The 17,019-nt window shown below is 33.7% G+C and overlaps 1 non-coding gene across 1 annotated transcript; it reads right to left on the minus strand.

Annotated features, from left to right (window-relative positions):
- Positions 1-576: 576 nt before the first annotated feature.
- On the minus strand, positions 577-650 carry TRNAV-AAC (transfer RNA valine (anticodon AAC)). Its single transcript has one exon. It is a non-coding gene; the product is annotated as a tRNA-Val (tRNA).
- Positions 651-17,019: the final 16,369 nt, after the last annotated feature.

A 17,019-nucleotide genomic window follows, 5' to 3' on the forward strand; every position in this document is an offset into this window, starting at 1 on the left:
TTAATTCTACTTCAAACATTTCTTTTCACTTACTTGCAAGTATTTTTCATCATTTGGTTAATTCCAAACTAGGGTTTGACCTGAAGGCAAACCCCCAATCCCAACAACATTTCCTCTCTTTTTTGTGCGTAGGTTGGAGGTGCACAACTGTAATTGCAGGTTTAGGCTTCATTTTCAGAGACGGAAAAACCCTTTTCGACACGCGGATTTTTCGGAGGACCAGGTACACTTTCAACCCTGTCCTGACAACTTTCGTTCAAATTTGCAGGGGGGCTTTGTCTCAACATTTTACTGCTAATTCCAAGTGTATAGCTTCATCCCGCATCTCTATCTCAAGATATAATCTTTTCTTTGTCATCTTCATGTTTGGTTTCAATACACTTAATCCAACTTGTCTATTTTAAAAGAGAGTTACTTTACTTTCCAAATTCATTATCAATTCATTTAGCATTCAACTCTTATCATATGATTTAACTATAGTGGAATTTCTTCTGCAGAAAGAAAGATTCTTCAAAAATTCATCTATATTTGTTTACCAATCCATGGCATAGACATTAGACTATAAAACTTAAGTATTGGCGCCGCCCAGACTTGAACTGGAGACCTTCAGTGTGTTAGACTGACGTGATAACCAACTACACCACGGCACTTTACAATGTAAAATCTTGAAATTAATTATTCATTATCTAATGATAGATACAACACCAACACATGTATTTATAATATTACAGCAGATCGTATTTGTATTCTAAGGAGGTGTATCAGTTGTGTTAATAGTAAATTATATGGAAAATGATATATTAGAAAATATAAGGGATGGATTAAGAGAGATTATTTTATTTAGTCACATCATACCATCTATTGAAGAACCAAAATTTTGATCTTTTGCATTCCAAAAGTTTCTAAGCCCTTAAATGGTAGAGTTTGAGGCATTCTTTAACATGTGTATCATCTCTTTTTGGTCCCTCAAAAATTTAAAGTCCTAATCACTTGCATTAAATCCTTTATAATGCCATAATTCCAAACTCGAGCTTCACTAGTTGCTATCAATAGTTCATATTAACAATGGAAATCATTGGATCAGTTCCAAATCAATTTTTCGCAAATGAATTGCAAATGCAAAATGATCCCATCTTCCATCCTCAAAATGACCACTTTCCAATAAGCCATAATGCTCATATGCCTCTTCCACACACTCATAATTTCCATGATTTCGTCCACTTCTCCAAAATTGTTTAACACCATCATCTTGTTCATCCATCCACCGAGATTGTCAAGCCTTTCCATGAATCGGGCTTTATATGGAACTGAGAATGAGATCAGTGCCTTTCTCCATCTTTATCATTTCCTTAATGTGTGTGAGATACATTCCTCCTCCTTTTCCACCGTTAGCCCTCGCACAACTCATTGAACGGGCAATTGGAGTTGTGGGTAGTAGTGAAAATAGTGGTCAATAACCTGATAAATGACGTTTTCCAAGCAGTCTTAAATTCAATTCCATAAAATTTCAAATATATATATAGACTTAATCCTTAAGCCAAAGGTCTTGTAGAGCATTTGAGCTTAAGGTTAATGCAAAAGTAGTTTGATTTTGATTTAATTTTGAAGTTCATCTTATTTTTCTCTAACTTACATCCTTACATTCTCCATTGATTTTGTGTGATAATGATTAAAGATGTATATTATTAAATTATTTCTACTTGTACTCAATAATAATCTAGAAGGTTCTTTTACTACAAAATGCTTCATGAGAAAAATCCCAATATCATAATTAAAATTATTAATAAAATTTAATCATAAAAGTTCTTACCCAACGATTCCAATCCTATATTTTATCATAAGCGTCAACATGCACAATCTAAGAGGATATTCAATCATCTATGATTTTTCATTAAAAAATTATCTTGATGTTGCTTGCCAAATATGCATCCTAAAAAAATCCTTCTCTTGTTTGAACTACTAGAAGTACTTTCACCATTGTCTTCTAATAAAATAAACTCAATCCTTGAAAGCTCATATGCCCATGGCATTTGTGGCACGAACTTGAATTATATGTGGTTGCATTTATGGAAAAATTGAATACCATAAGAAAAAGAACTAACAATTGCACCTTGGTATGCAATGGGTATGCTATAGGCATGGAAGGTCAATTAGAGAAAATTTTGGTCTATTTTTTACATACATTTGTGTAGTAAATGAGGTCAATTGATAGGCCATTTATCAAATGATGATGTTTGTGCAACAAAGATCTCAATAGAAAAGTGATAGCTTCAAATAAACTATGCATCCACTTACAAGGATCAAACATAACTAAAACAAAACTTGTGAATCAGGAAGATAATCAAGCTCCACTATTAATAAGGTCGTGTTATGTTTGCAATAGGAAGAGAGAAAGATAGGGATAGAAAAAGGGGGAGATAAAGGAGGCTAGAGAGAGAGAGAGAGAGAGAGAGAGAGAGAGAGAGAGAGAGAGAGAGAGAGAGAGAGAGAGAGAGAGAGAGAGAGAGAGAGATCTAGATAGGGAGAGAGATATTCAATGAGAGGAGGAGATAGAACTTAGGTGAAGATAGAGATAGGAAGTGATATGTAGAGATAGGTAGAGAGATAGAAAGATATAGAGATATAGGGGTAGAAAAAGATGACGAGATAAAAAGATAGAGATAAAGGGAGAGATAGATGAATAAATATGGAGAGTTGGAGATAGAGAGACAAATAGATAAAGATATAAATGTATAGAAAGAGGGAGAGGGGTCAGAGAAAGAGGAGGAGAGATAAAATGGATAGAGGGAGACATGTCTAGAGATAATGAGAGAGGAAATGGAGATAGAGATAAAGATAAAGTGAGAGAGGAAGAGGGAGATAAATAGATAGAGGGAGAGGGAGAGATAACAACCAAGAGAGATAGGGAGATAGAGGGAGAGATGGAGAGATATATATGGTGAGATAAAGTGATAGAGAGAGATATTTAAAGAGATATAAAAAGAGGGGAAGAGCTAGAGAGAGACAAAGATATAGAAAAACATATATATATAGACAAATAAACATGGAGAGAGGGAGAGGGAGAGATAAATAGGGAGAGATAGAGAGAGCGAGAGGTAGAGATATATTGGAAGAATTTTTAAGGACCACCATAATATTAAAATAATATAACACATAATGAACCAACTTTTTCATAACATATATTAATAGAGAAAAAAATTATATTTCAACAAAAATGTCTAAATATATAAGCCCAAAAGCTAACAATTATATTAAGAAATTAATTCTTTATAAGTAGACCAAATGGTCAAGTATGTATCAAGTACATAAAAGAAAAAAACTATCGAGAACTCCTCACATACTCACAAGAGAAATAACATCATTGGAGTGTTTTACCACCCAAACACTAAGCTTACACTTCCCCACCGGTGTTATTTATTTTGATGAACCATGCCCGAACCTACATGAAGGGCCTAGCAAACTAAAACTTGCAAGTGTGATGGAATCTATTGCAGCATGATATATCTAACATTCTAATTCATGTTAAAATATTAATGTATCTATATTGTGATATGATAGAGAGTGAAAATATAATAATCAAATAGTAACTATTACTAATGATTAGTAGGCTTTGGCCAAAGAATTTTTTTAAGACGATTATCATTAGGTGTTAATAGTAGAAACCTACCCTTCTCTATTATTCCATATTTGACACCCATCCAAGCTTTGATAAACCTCAAAATATTACTAATTCAGGTATACAAATACATGCCATAGATTAACCTTTGCTAATTAAATAAAAAATTATTCAACATGGATCAAGACATTACCATCAAGCACACACACACAAACCATTAGTATGCTAACTCATACAGATGTCATAAAATAAAGTGAACTTGTTCCACTAGAGAATAATAAGGGTCAATGTCACATACCAATTTGCAAGATAGAATGCACAATATATTTCAAGTCCAATGCCATAATAATCCTAACAAATCAAATGTATAGATAAGTTAATTTATTTCATAATTGAATCTAAGCCTTAACTAAGAAAAACATAAACAAGAAGTTGTTAGATTTTCCTAAGGTCATGGAGTTCCCAAAATGAATTTCACTTAATGATATGGGTATGTGTAGGAGTGTTGTAAAGACATAAATGTTCTAACTTCAATAATAAAATGTAAACTCTTTATTCTTAAATAAATCCATAATTCTCTCATTATTATCGATAATTCAATACCTCACTCAAAAAATATCATTACATATGTGATATCTATGATCTAAATTTCAAGAGTATATTAAATAAAGAGATATATAATTTTATTATTACAACATTGAGTATCTTCATAGTATTTCAATCATACTATACATCATTCGTAATTACATTACAAGACTTAGGCGTTTCAAATGCCTTAAGTTGAAATATACATGTTCAAGATATTACAAAGAAAAGAGATGAGATGCATCTGTTGATCTTCAATCCATAAGCTATCTTTACTTCAATCTTTTGAATGAAGATGAGAACAAGATTCGGGTGCTTTTTCCACCCAACCTTGAAGCATACACTTCATCGGAATTCTTAATCAATTTAGAATACTCGACCCTGCACGAATTTCTTAGCAAGAAGAATTTGATATACAAGATGGAATCTGGTGCGTGCCTAAAATGATACATGCATTTTCTATTATTCTAATTCAATTAAGAAATAAGAAAGATCACAACAAGGATATGATAGAGAGCATAAATAAATCCATCTATTCCAATGGTCAATAAGTTACTCGGCCGAGTATAATGTCATGCATAGCAAATAAATATAGTTTGAAAAAGAAAACTATTCTCTCTAAAAATTCCACATTTGGCACCCATCCCGGAAGATAAACTTTCCCCACAAACACATATCTAGTTAATCATTCATCTAGCATGTCTACTTTTCTCTATTCATATAACATCAATTATAATTTGGAAAGAAGGCAATCTAGTTCATTTTCAGCATCATAAAGTAGATTTAAATAAGGTGTAACACATGTATGCATATTTTTCATATAAACATTATACAAGAATGGAAATATGAGTATGCATTCTTTTGAATCATAAATTGCCAATGTATTCAAAGTGTATATTTATCATGTATAAACTCCAAGTTTTGTCATTACTTTTTATGTGTCAATTCTTTGAAAGACTAATAATTTCAATGATCTATTTCTAAGTTTGTAGTTGAATGATTATGATACCATATGGACAATAATTTTTTTGTTTTATTGTGTTTGTCTCAGGTATTCCAAGGAAAATAGTATAATGAATACAAGTTCTAAAGTTGTCTCTTTTCAATTTTAAGTCTGAGAAAACATAAGACCAACAAAAAAAGAGATCCAATTTATACAAAAATCAGCATGTATATGTCTATTTTTATGTATATGTGTACGTGTTTATATATATATATATATATGTGTGTGATGCACTGCAAAAAGGATATTAGAAACACACAAGATTCAAATGTTAGTGTTTGTTAGTATCAATCATAAACGAAATAGAAATGAAACTACAATCCTAAGCATGCATATCAAGAGAGATATCAACAAAATGCTCATAGAAACTCCTCCCTTGCTCCTCTCCTCTCCAAGTTCCACATGAGTGTAGCCCTCAGCTTTTTGCACTACTATGGATGTACTATGGAGATTCAAGATTATGAAAAATGACTAATTATGCAAATGTGAGCTAAATATGAGAAATTATCTAATTAATCTATATTAATTTTATCCAAAATAACAAAGAAAAGTGCTCCTAGATGCTCTCTCAAATTTGGTATAAGTTTGATGCATACAAGATTTATGAATTTGGATTAAGAAGGAATGGGCTCTATTTATAGGAAAAATACGGCAATGGATGGTTGAGATTGAGTAATCTCAACAAGGGTCGGGATCGATGGGTTTATGATCCATGTGAGGTCTTTCAACCCAATCCCAGGATGACAAATGTCAACATGAGATGGCTTGAGAGGAGAGGGAAGAAGCATTAATGTTTGAAATGACTTGAAGGTTACCTTGGGAGGTAAGGTTAGGCTTGAGTTGAATGAATAAAGCCTTTATCCAATGGATAATGGCTTTATCCAATGGACAAACTCTTGTGCAAGAGTTGGTGGGGATAACCATGGTCAAAGCAATGAATGATTGAAGAGACCCATGAGTTAAATGGGGGTTGAGTTAGAGGGAAAGTCTCTAACCATGTCGTTGAGTTAAGTTTAACCATTAATGGTTATGTAAGAGCCATAAATGGTTATGTAAGAACCATTAATGGTTTGGAAGAATTTAGGGGTTAGCTTGTTGGAGAAACGAAGTCTTTAATGCATTTCAAAGACTTTGAGGCTTTGAGAAGTGACTCCAAGTTGCTTAGGAATGTGACAATAATTAGGGAGGGTGATTAGGCTAATTAAGAATGGTTTAGAAGAATCTAGAATGGGTTAGAAGAGTCTAGTGGGTTTTGTGGGTGAGAGAAAATAGAATTTTAATTAAAATAAAATTACTTTATTTCAACAAAAATTGTGCAACTTGCATTTGTAGGAGAATGCAAGTGGGGTGGGGAGTTTAGGGATTTTAAATAAATATTTATTTATTTATTTAAATGAGGAAAGGGGGTTAAATTAAATAAATGTGTTTTATTCATTTAATTGATTTAGATTGTGTCTTAATGAATTAATTTAAATAAATTGAATAATTCATTTAGTTAATAGAAGAAGAGGTTGAGGATGAAATTAATTTAATTAACTGATTATGGATGGTTAAATTAATGTGTGTGTGTTTACAAAAAGAGTGAAAGCTCTGTTTACACACATGATTATATGCCTATATATTTTCCTGTGTATTTATAAATCATGTTTTCTAAAAATTTATAAATCGTGTTATGAAAATTAATTCTATAGTTCTTAGGAAATAACAAATTTGAACAACTGGAGTACTCAAAATGCAAGAATATAGAGATTTTCAAGTCCAACCTGAGAATACAAATGGATTTTTTGCCAGAGAATGCACAATAATCCCCACTATCTTTGTTGAATTCTTCAATTCCTGGGTCGTTCTCTTCTACTCTCCCTATTCTAGGTATTCCATGGCATTGGTTACTTCGACCAACATGTGGCAGTCCATTTGATGTCCAAATGCATTAAAATTTCAATCCATTGCTAAGTCTTCCATAATCATAAAAATATATACATATGTATATATGTATGTATGTATATATATGTATAGACCCACACCCACACACATGATATATATATAAAGTAAAACAATACATGTAATATAAGTAATTTAATTTCATGATATATATACATATATATATATATATATATATATATATATATATATATGTATGTACATGTGTATATCCAACCAACAATTGCTTCATGATTGTACCTGTGTATATCTGACCAACAATTGCTTCTGCTCCCTCAATCATGGCATTGGTTACTTCGACCAACATGTGGCAGTTCATTCAATGGAAATGCATTCAAATTTCAATCCATTGCTAAGTCTGCCATAATCATAAAAATATATACATATAATATTGTGTGTGTGTGTGTGTGTGTGTGCGTGTGTGTGTGTGTGTGTGTGTGTGTATACATATACATACATACATATATATATATATATATATATATATATATATATATATATATATATATATATATATATATATATATATATATATATATATATACATACGTGTGTGTTTATATACATATATGTGTGTGTGTGTATATAAACACACACACACACACACACACACACACACACACACACACACACACACACACACACATACATATACATATACATATATATATATATATATATATATATGTATGTATGTATGTATGTATGTATGTATGTATGTATGTACATGTGTATATTTGAAATGATAATCATACATATATGCATGTGTGTGTGTATACATATATAGTAATGTGTGTGTGTGTGTGTTTCAATTACAAAAGTGAACAAATAGGCATGATATTTCATCAATTTATACATTATCTGCACACAAAAATGCATATATCTATGATCAAAATACATAATTAATCTTTTAAAAATATTGAAATCAATCTTTCTTCGAAATAAAGAAATATCAATCAAGATTACTCATATAAATTCATTATTCAAAATTTGAACAAACACCAAATTAAGTCATGTAAATCTTAAATCTTTGCAAGATGCACATATGCATTCTAAAGTGGTGTGTGAGATTCCATCTATTTTAGCGAAATCCAAGAGCTAAAACAACTCTACCTAAACCATGTTCTCACCTTCATCCACGTTCACCTATTCATGTATTCACTTGCACTCGATTGCTCATTAGCAATGACAATCCCCAATTTCATAATAAAGATAATCTAAATCATTCAATTGCATTTAAATTTCAAAAGGAAAATAATTTAAATCATTCAATTGCATTTAAATTTCCATTTCATTTCCATCTAATTTCACTTTAAATTTCATTTCATAGGTGAAAAATAGACATCATTTTCCTAATTAAATAATTATAGATAAAAATGATTCCTGACAATCATGGTGAGTCAAGAAGGCCCTTAAGTGGTAATGAAAATTCAGAAAAAAAGAGTTAAGCAACTTGAACTAAAAAAATGAATAGGTTATCAACATTATTTCAAAAATATGTAAGAATAGAATCTGTAGCAAATTGAATGTAGTTTCTAAGATACTAGTTGTTGTCCAAAAAAAAAAATCTATTGGCATTAAGTTGTCATTGATGTCAACCGGTTTGGCCAAGTCACCAGTAAGGAAGAAATGGTGACCGGTATAAGAAGTGAAAGACAAAAGGAGGGCTACTGGTAAATATAACTTGTGTAATCTACCGGTAAAGAAGGCTTACCGGTAAGGCATAAACCAGGATGAAGGTTGTTTGGTTGTTATGAAGGCACAACAATTGGTGAATAGAAAAAGAGAGGATGTTTGATGGCCATATCGATAAGATAGACTAAACCAATAGTCAACCTTGGTCGACAAAGTATGTCAAACTGACATAGGAATCCAAGCAAAGGTGGGTGTCGACGAGCAAGACAACTGGATGCCAGGTGGAGGTATTGTACAGGTCGGTGGAGTGTGCATCAATGTAACAAATCTACAAGCAGGTCAGCTTTTATGAGGAACTCGTAAGTCATGGAGGATGCCAGAGGATTGTGGCTCGAGGAAGGCAAGCTGGCAAAGTAACTGAACTGATTCTGCAAGAAGATTTGATCTTCGTACCTGTTTGGTGAAGGAAACAACAAAGCCATTAATGACGAATGACAGAGAAAAGAATAAAAGCATGGTGCAGACCTCCAGATTTAGAAAACACACATTGGAATGTGGAGATTTGTTGGTGATTGATTGATGTCATGAAGATCTTATCCTTGGAAAATCTGATCAAATCAAATCGGATTCAGATCAAGTTGGAGAAGGAAAACCTAACAGGACAGTGTTTGAATGCGTTCTTGGCAGGAATCCACGATTATAAATACATGAGCTTTAAATAGAAAAGGTTGATGCTTGAGGAAAAGAAGAAGAGTGAAGAGAGATTGAGTGAAGAGAAGGATCGCCTCCCTTAGAATTTATTCTAAGAAATTTGCAGATTGAGTTAACAAGCAAACCGGTAAGAGGGTTTAATCGACAGTGATAGAGTACCGGTATAACTATAAAAAGTCTAACAGTTGAGCTAACCGGTGAGGTGTGATTGATCAAGAATGCATCCAAGTGTGACATAGTGTGTTGTGAGGCTGTGAGAGAGAGAGAGAGAGAGAGAGAGAGAGAGAGAGAGAGAGAGAGAGAGAGAGAGAGAGAGAGAGAGAGAGAGAGAGAGAGAGAGAGAGAGAGAGGCCAAGAATCAGACAGAGCTATCTGTTAACTGGTAGTCTGAGATCCAGTAAAGAAGAGAAGATTGTTAACCGGCAGAGACCTAATTGATCAAGAGTTGCAGAATTCATTTGCAACAAAAAGCTATAACTGTATCTAAATTGTATTTCAATATACTTCACCGAGTTGGAGCTTGGTGCATTGGTTGGTGCTCCTTGGGTTGATGCCCTAAATCTTTGTAATTTAGTGTTTCACTTGTGAGGCTGGATTGGAGCAGTAGTCTCCAACAATATTTCTCACTGAGGTTTTTCCCATATTAGGTTTTCCTCATACATTTGGTGTTATGGGTTGCATTTGTGTGATTGTCTTCTTTGGTCTCCTCATTTGCTTTACTAGTTTGATTTTTTAGTGCTTAAGATAACAACCGGTATTCTGAAGTTGCTTTAAAAGATGAAGGAGTTGAGGAACCACTGATTCACCCCCTCTCAGTGGTAGTTTGTGTTCAACAAAATCTATTTGGTGAAAATTTGAAATTTAAATGTAGTAGTACTAAAATTTCAGGAAAAAGATAAGAAGCAGGTGTCTATCTGACCACCTTAACCACATTCAAATCATAATATTCTTTTATAAGATTTTAAATATAAGTAGAAGACATGACACAAATTTTTTGGTAATTTTTTTCAAAGTAATAATTAATTATGAATTTTTAACTACTTTTTTAAAATATAAAAACTTGTATGTCCGACCACCATAACTTGGTCAAAACTTTATGAGATTCATTTTTTTTAATCCTATAGTATGTGAAGCATAGAATGTGACACATGTTTCAGATTCAAAAATGTGATACTGTTTGAAATTTATAGATGTTTTTCAATCAGCCTATCAATCAAGACTTTAGTTGTTATTCAAATAGAAAATGAATAATAATTATTTATAAAAATCAAAATAATGCATGATTTATATTGTTGGAAAACTGAGAATCTCCTTATAATTTTTTTTTCATTTCGTCAATTTTTGGTAACGAAAAATCCGTCAGCCACTAGGGTGAAGTCTAGAAAATCAAGGAAAACTCCTAAACATGTTTTTTGTGTTGACTTTCCAGTTTGGCATATATTAGCCAAATCCCAATGCAATCCCAAGCAAAAAATGGAGGGAAAAAATTATGTCAGAAAAAATGGATATCCGTTTCTTAACGTCATTGTTATGATGTCATGTTTTCCAAAATAGATATCCATTTTGGAAAACAAATCAAATATCCATTTAAAATGGATATCTGTTATGAAAAAAATTAGAAAAACACTTTTTAGTAAAATGAGTATAACTTTTACATTTCTTATTGAAATTTTAATTTTTTACAAGTGTTGGAAAGGTGATTTGGAGCTCTACGCTATGGAATAGGTAGTGTTTCTATATTTTATATTAAAATAATTATAATTAATTTAAATTCATCCTTCATATTTGAAACATCAAAAGCTCACAACTTTTTCAGATGAATTCCCTCTTTCATGATTTTTTTGTAACAACCATTTCAAAATACTTGAAACATTAAATAAGTAATTAATAATAGAAAATTTAAGAATTTTACTAAGTTTAATAAATTTTGGTAAACCATGTTATCTCTCATTGTTCCTTTCTCTACCTCTCTCCTAATATCTAAACCTATCACTCCACTTGTTTGTTGCTCTCTCCCTCTCTTTTGTCCATATTTATACATATTGAATTCTAGACCTATCTCTTTCACTCTCTTTGAATACCTCTCTCTCTCTCAAGCTATACAATTATATTTATACCTCTTCATCACTTCCTCCTCTATCTCACTCTCTCCCCCCTAAGATCTAGAGTAGTCTCTGTACATCTCCTTCCCATCTCTAGTAACAAAATTCAGAGGGGAGGAGGAGAAGGATAGAGGGAAGTATCAAAAAAGGGAGAGGGGGAGAGAGATGAGAAGGAGATTGTAATTTGGGGATAGAGAGAGAGAGAGAGAGAGAGGTAATTAAGTGGTATGAGAAAAGGGAGAGAGAGAGAGAGAGAGAGAGAGAGAGAGAGAGAGAGAGAGAGAGAGAGAGAGAGAGAGAGAGAGAGAGAGAGAGATTGGGTGAAGAGAGAATGAGAGGGAGAGTTAAGGATAATTAGGGGTAGGAGGAGAGAGGGAGGGGGGAAGTATCAACAAGAGAGAAAAGAGATGGTGAGAGAGGTGAAGAGAGATAGAAAGTAATTAGGGGGTGGGGGGAGAGGGGGAGAGGGAAGTATCTATAAAGGCATAGGGGGAGAGAGGTGAGAGAGAGAGGGTAATTGAGGGGAAGAGAGAGAGAGAGAGAGAGAGAGAGAGAGAGAGAGAGAGAGAGAGAGAGAGAGTTGGGTGTAATTAGTGGACAAGAGAAGAGGGAGAGGGGTAAGTATCAACAAAGGGAGAGATGTGGAGAGAGGTGAAGAGAGACAGAGAGAGGATAATTAGGGGGAGGGGGAAGTATTAGTAAAGATATAGAGAGGGGGGCTAATTAGGGGGATCTCTCCCAATCTCTCCTCTATCTTCCTTTGTTGATACTCCCCCCTTCTCTCTCTCCCTTTGTTGATACTTCCCTCTCCCCCCTCTCCCCCTCCCCCTAATTACCTTCTCTCTAGACCTCTCTCTTTGAACCTCTATCCCTTTGTTGATACTTTCCACTCCCCCCTCTCCTCCTACCCCCTAATTACCCCCAACTCTCTCTCTCTCTAATTCTCTCTTCCCCAATTACCATCTCTCTCTCTCTCTCACCTATCTCCCCCTCTAACTTTACCACAACTCTCTCTCATCATCTCTTCCCTTCAATTATCATCTCTCTCGCTCACACACAACTCTCTCCCCCTCTCCCTTTGTTTATACTTCCCTCTCCCCCCTCCCCCTTAATTACCCCCCTCTCTTTTTTTCTCTTAATACTTCCCTCTCCCCCTCTACCCCTCCACATAATTCCCTCTATCTATCTCTCTCTTCAGTTCTCTCCCCGTCTCTCCTCTCCCTCTATTGATACTTCCCCCTCTCCTCCTACCCCCTAATTGCCCCAACTCTCTCTCTCTCTCTCTCTCATTCTCTCCTCCCCATAATTACCCTTTCTCTCTCTAACATTTCTTCCCCTCACCCTTTATTAATACTTTCCTAACCCTTCTCTACCCTTCTCTCTCTCTCTCTCTCTCTCTCTCTCTCTCTCTCTCTCTCTCTCTCTCTCTCTCTCTCTCTCTCTCTCTCTCTCTCTCTCTCTCTCTCTCTCTCTCTCTCTCCCCCTATCATTAGCTTTCCCCCTAATTACATTCTCTCTCTTTCACCTCTCTGCCCATCTCTCCTCTCCCTTTTTTGATACTTTCCCCTCTCCCCTCTCCTCCTAACCCCTAATTACCCCCAAATCCATCTCTCTCACATTCTCTAACATCTCTTGCCTCTCCCTTTGTTGATACTTCCCTCTTCCCCTACCCCCTCCTCTTAATTACTCGATCTCTCTCTCTCTCTCTCTGTCTCTCCCTATCCCTCTCTCCACTTCTCTCCCCATCTCTCCCTCTCTTATTCTCTATCTCTCTCTCTCTCAAACACCTCTCTCCCCCTCTTCCCCTCCCTCCCTAGCAACAAAAGTCATAGGGGAAAGATACTCCACACACCTCATCAAGAACTAAGATCCGAATATAGCTAATACAAAAACATCTAAATTAGAAAGATAATCAAGATCCATTACCAATAGGGAGAGAGATCTCTACATATATTTAAAAAAATAGATATAAAGAGGGAGATGGAAATAGAGAAGGAGATACAAATAAAGAGACAAGAGAGGGATAAAGAGAGGTAGAAAAGATAAATATATAAAGAGGGAGAGATAGAGATGTATAAAGATAAAGATACAAATAAGGAGAGATATAAGGGTCAAGAGAGATGAAGAGATAAAGAGAGGGATATATATATATATATATATATATATATATATATATATATATAATATATAGAGAGAGAGAGAGAGAGAGAGAGAGAGAGAGAGAGAGAGAGAGAGAGAGAGAGAGAGAGAGAGAGAGAGAGAGAGAGAGAGAGAGAGAGAGAGAGAGAGAGAGAGAGAGAGAAGAGATAGAGACATAAATAGAGATATAGATATTAAAGACAATGAAGAGAGAGGGAGAAATACTGAAGGGTAAGGATGGATAGAAAGAGGGAGACATATCTAGAGATTGAAAAGGAGAGGTGAAGATAGAGATAAAAATGAAGATAAAGGGAGAGGAAGATAAATAGATATAGAGAAATAGAGAGGTAAAGACATAGATAAATATATAGAGATAGGGAAGCATGGATAGAGAGAACTACATAGTTTGAGATACAAAAAGGAAGATACAAAGAGATATAAAGGAAGAGGAATATGGATAGATAGATAGATGTAGATAGTGTGAGAGAATGACAAAGAGAGAAATAGAGATTATAGATAGGGATAGGTAGAGAGGGAGAGAGAAGATATATATATATATATAGGGGTTATAGAGAAGGATGGAGGGATAGATCCAGAGATATATAAAGAGGGATTAAATAAAGAGATAAAGGTAGAGAAAGGGAGAGATAAATAGAGAGGTTTGATAGAGGAAGAGAGGGAGGGGTAGATTAATCATGTATAGAGGAAGAGATATAAAGATAGAGGGACATATAGCAAGAGAGATGGATAGAGAAAGAGATAGATATGGATAGAAAGTGATAGAGAGAGTAGAACAAATGGAGGGAGAGATGGAGTGAATAAGAGATATTTAGAGAGAATGGAATATAAATATATATATGAAGATAGATCTATAGAGAGATAGAGATAGAGGGGACAAGATTGGGAGAGAAAGGAGGTGATAGAGATAAGTTATAAATAGGTATAGGCAAGATAAGGTAGAGTGGGGAGAGTGGGAGAGGGAGAGATAGGAATAGGAAGAGGGAGATATATGTAGAGATATATGTAACTCAGGAAATATCTAGATGGGATGAGAAAAGGAGTGAGATAAGTAGAGAAGGAAGAGATGGATAAAATATATTTATAGAAGTATAGATAGACAAGTGATAGATAAAGGAGGTGAAAAGAAAAAAAGAGACTTTGTATGCAAAATTTGTGAGTATTTTAAGTTTTAAAAATGAAGGATTAACTTCAAATAATTATGATTAATTTTTGGTGTATAATCTAATAAATTTACCTTATCCATTTGATAGGTCTTTGAATTACCTTTCCAATGCTTGTAAAAGATGGAAATTTCGATAAGAAACACAACAGTTATGCCCATTTAACTAAAGTATTTTTTTATGTTGAGGAAAATGGATATTTGTTTTGGAAAACATGACATCACAATAATGATATAATACAAATTGGTATCATTAATATCAAGGTGGGGAGTACACAACTCAAGCAATCAATTTCATAAGTAGCAGCGGAGATCATGGATGTCTCATACATGATGATATACTACAACGCATCAACTACACAACCCTCAATGGTAAATAAAGAAAGGCAATCAACATAATTATGGCATGCTATTGTAGAAATTAAAATGGAGAGCCATTATTCATGATAATATAGGAAACTTGACATGAACAGGAAACTTGTATCTAATTGGTTCCATTAGTCAAGCCCTTGAAAATGAAGTAATGTCAAGTCATTATCCCCTTCTATTACTTGCACCAACAAAATTTGCAACATTCAATATAGGGGCCTTTACAGTTCATTCAAAATTGAGATTCCCAATACGAGACTTTTCTCAGCTAAAAGGAACAAGACTTGTACAAGTTTTCAAGAAGATATAATACATTTCAAATACATTTTGATAGATGAAATGAGCTTCATTGGTCAAAATATGTTGCAAAACATAGACTCTCGACTTGGACATGAAATCCACAAAATGCACACATAAGCTTTGCATGTGGATCTTTCATTATGACTAACCAAGATAAATGCTTTATACTATATTTATTATAATTTATATCTATGAAATTTCTATAATTTTACTATATAATTTTAAAATATTTTTTGTTGGTCATCTTTTAGGTATATCTATGATTTTGGTTGGAGATTTGGGCCAACTGCCTCTTGTCAATGATAGACTGACATGTGACAGCAACAAACGGGTAAAGTTATTGTGCCAGGAATTCAAAATTGTGGTTACATTAGATAAAATATTCAAACAAGATGGGGAAAACAACCAACAACAAAAGTTTTGGCAACTTTTGACAAATCTAAGAGATGAAAACCTACAAATTGATGACTAGAGGTTACTTATGATGAGAACCCCTATTAACATAGATGCGACAAGTAATGCTAAGTTTGACAATTGATACTATCCATTTGTTCTCCACAAATGAAAATGTTCATAATCATATCAAAAAAATGTTACATACATTGAAAAATCTTGTTGCATGTAGTCTTGCAACAAAAGTAGGAAGTTTACTTCAAGTAGAAGATTTTTCAAAAGATGAACTTGATTTCGAGATATCGATCAGTGAGAATTCAAGAGTGATATTGACTTCAAATCTTTGGATACAGGAAGGACTTATAAATGGAGGTTTAGGATATGTTCGAAAGATTATCTATAAATTAGGAAGTTCTCCACCTAAACCATCATCATATGTCATGGTTGAATTTGACAATTATACATGAATACCATTTGAATATCATCATCCGGATATAATTCCAATGACACCAATACAAAGGGGTAGAACATTTCAATTACCATTAAGATTGACGTGGGCATTGACTATACATAAACCTTAGGGGTTGACTCTATCAAAAACCACAATTAATGTACGACCAACAAAAAGAATAGAAACTACATTTGTGGTAGTGTCTCGAGTAAAGTCTCAAAATAATGACAACATTCACATATGATCATTACAAAAAAAAAAAATGAAAATTAGTAGACAACTAGCAAAGCGATAGGTCGAAGAAAACAGATTAAAAATTTTGGAAGATAATTGATGTAATATATCTTTGTTCAAATTTGCTTCCATGGTTTTTCAGTGTTTCAATATAGCATATTATACCTACATTGCATGCTATGAAATCCGAAGTGACAATTAAAGTTTGAACTCTACTTGATGATACTGAAAATGGACAGTTATTGTCAGTACAAAAATGGTTCACTAATTCAAAAAATATTTGAAATTTTATTTGACAAATATTTTAAAACTATTTACACATTGTAACCATGACTACATTCTATTTCAACACTATTTTAT

Source organism: Cryptomeria japonica, chromosome 2 (assembly GCF_030272615.1).
Source record: "Cryptomeria japonica chromosome 2, Sugi_1.0, whole genome shotgun sequence".
Classification (NCBI taxonomy): domain Eukaryota; kingdom Viridiplantae; phylum Streptophyta; class Pinopsida; order Cupressales; family Cupressaceae; genus Cryptomeria; species Cryptomeria japonica.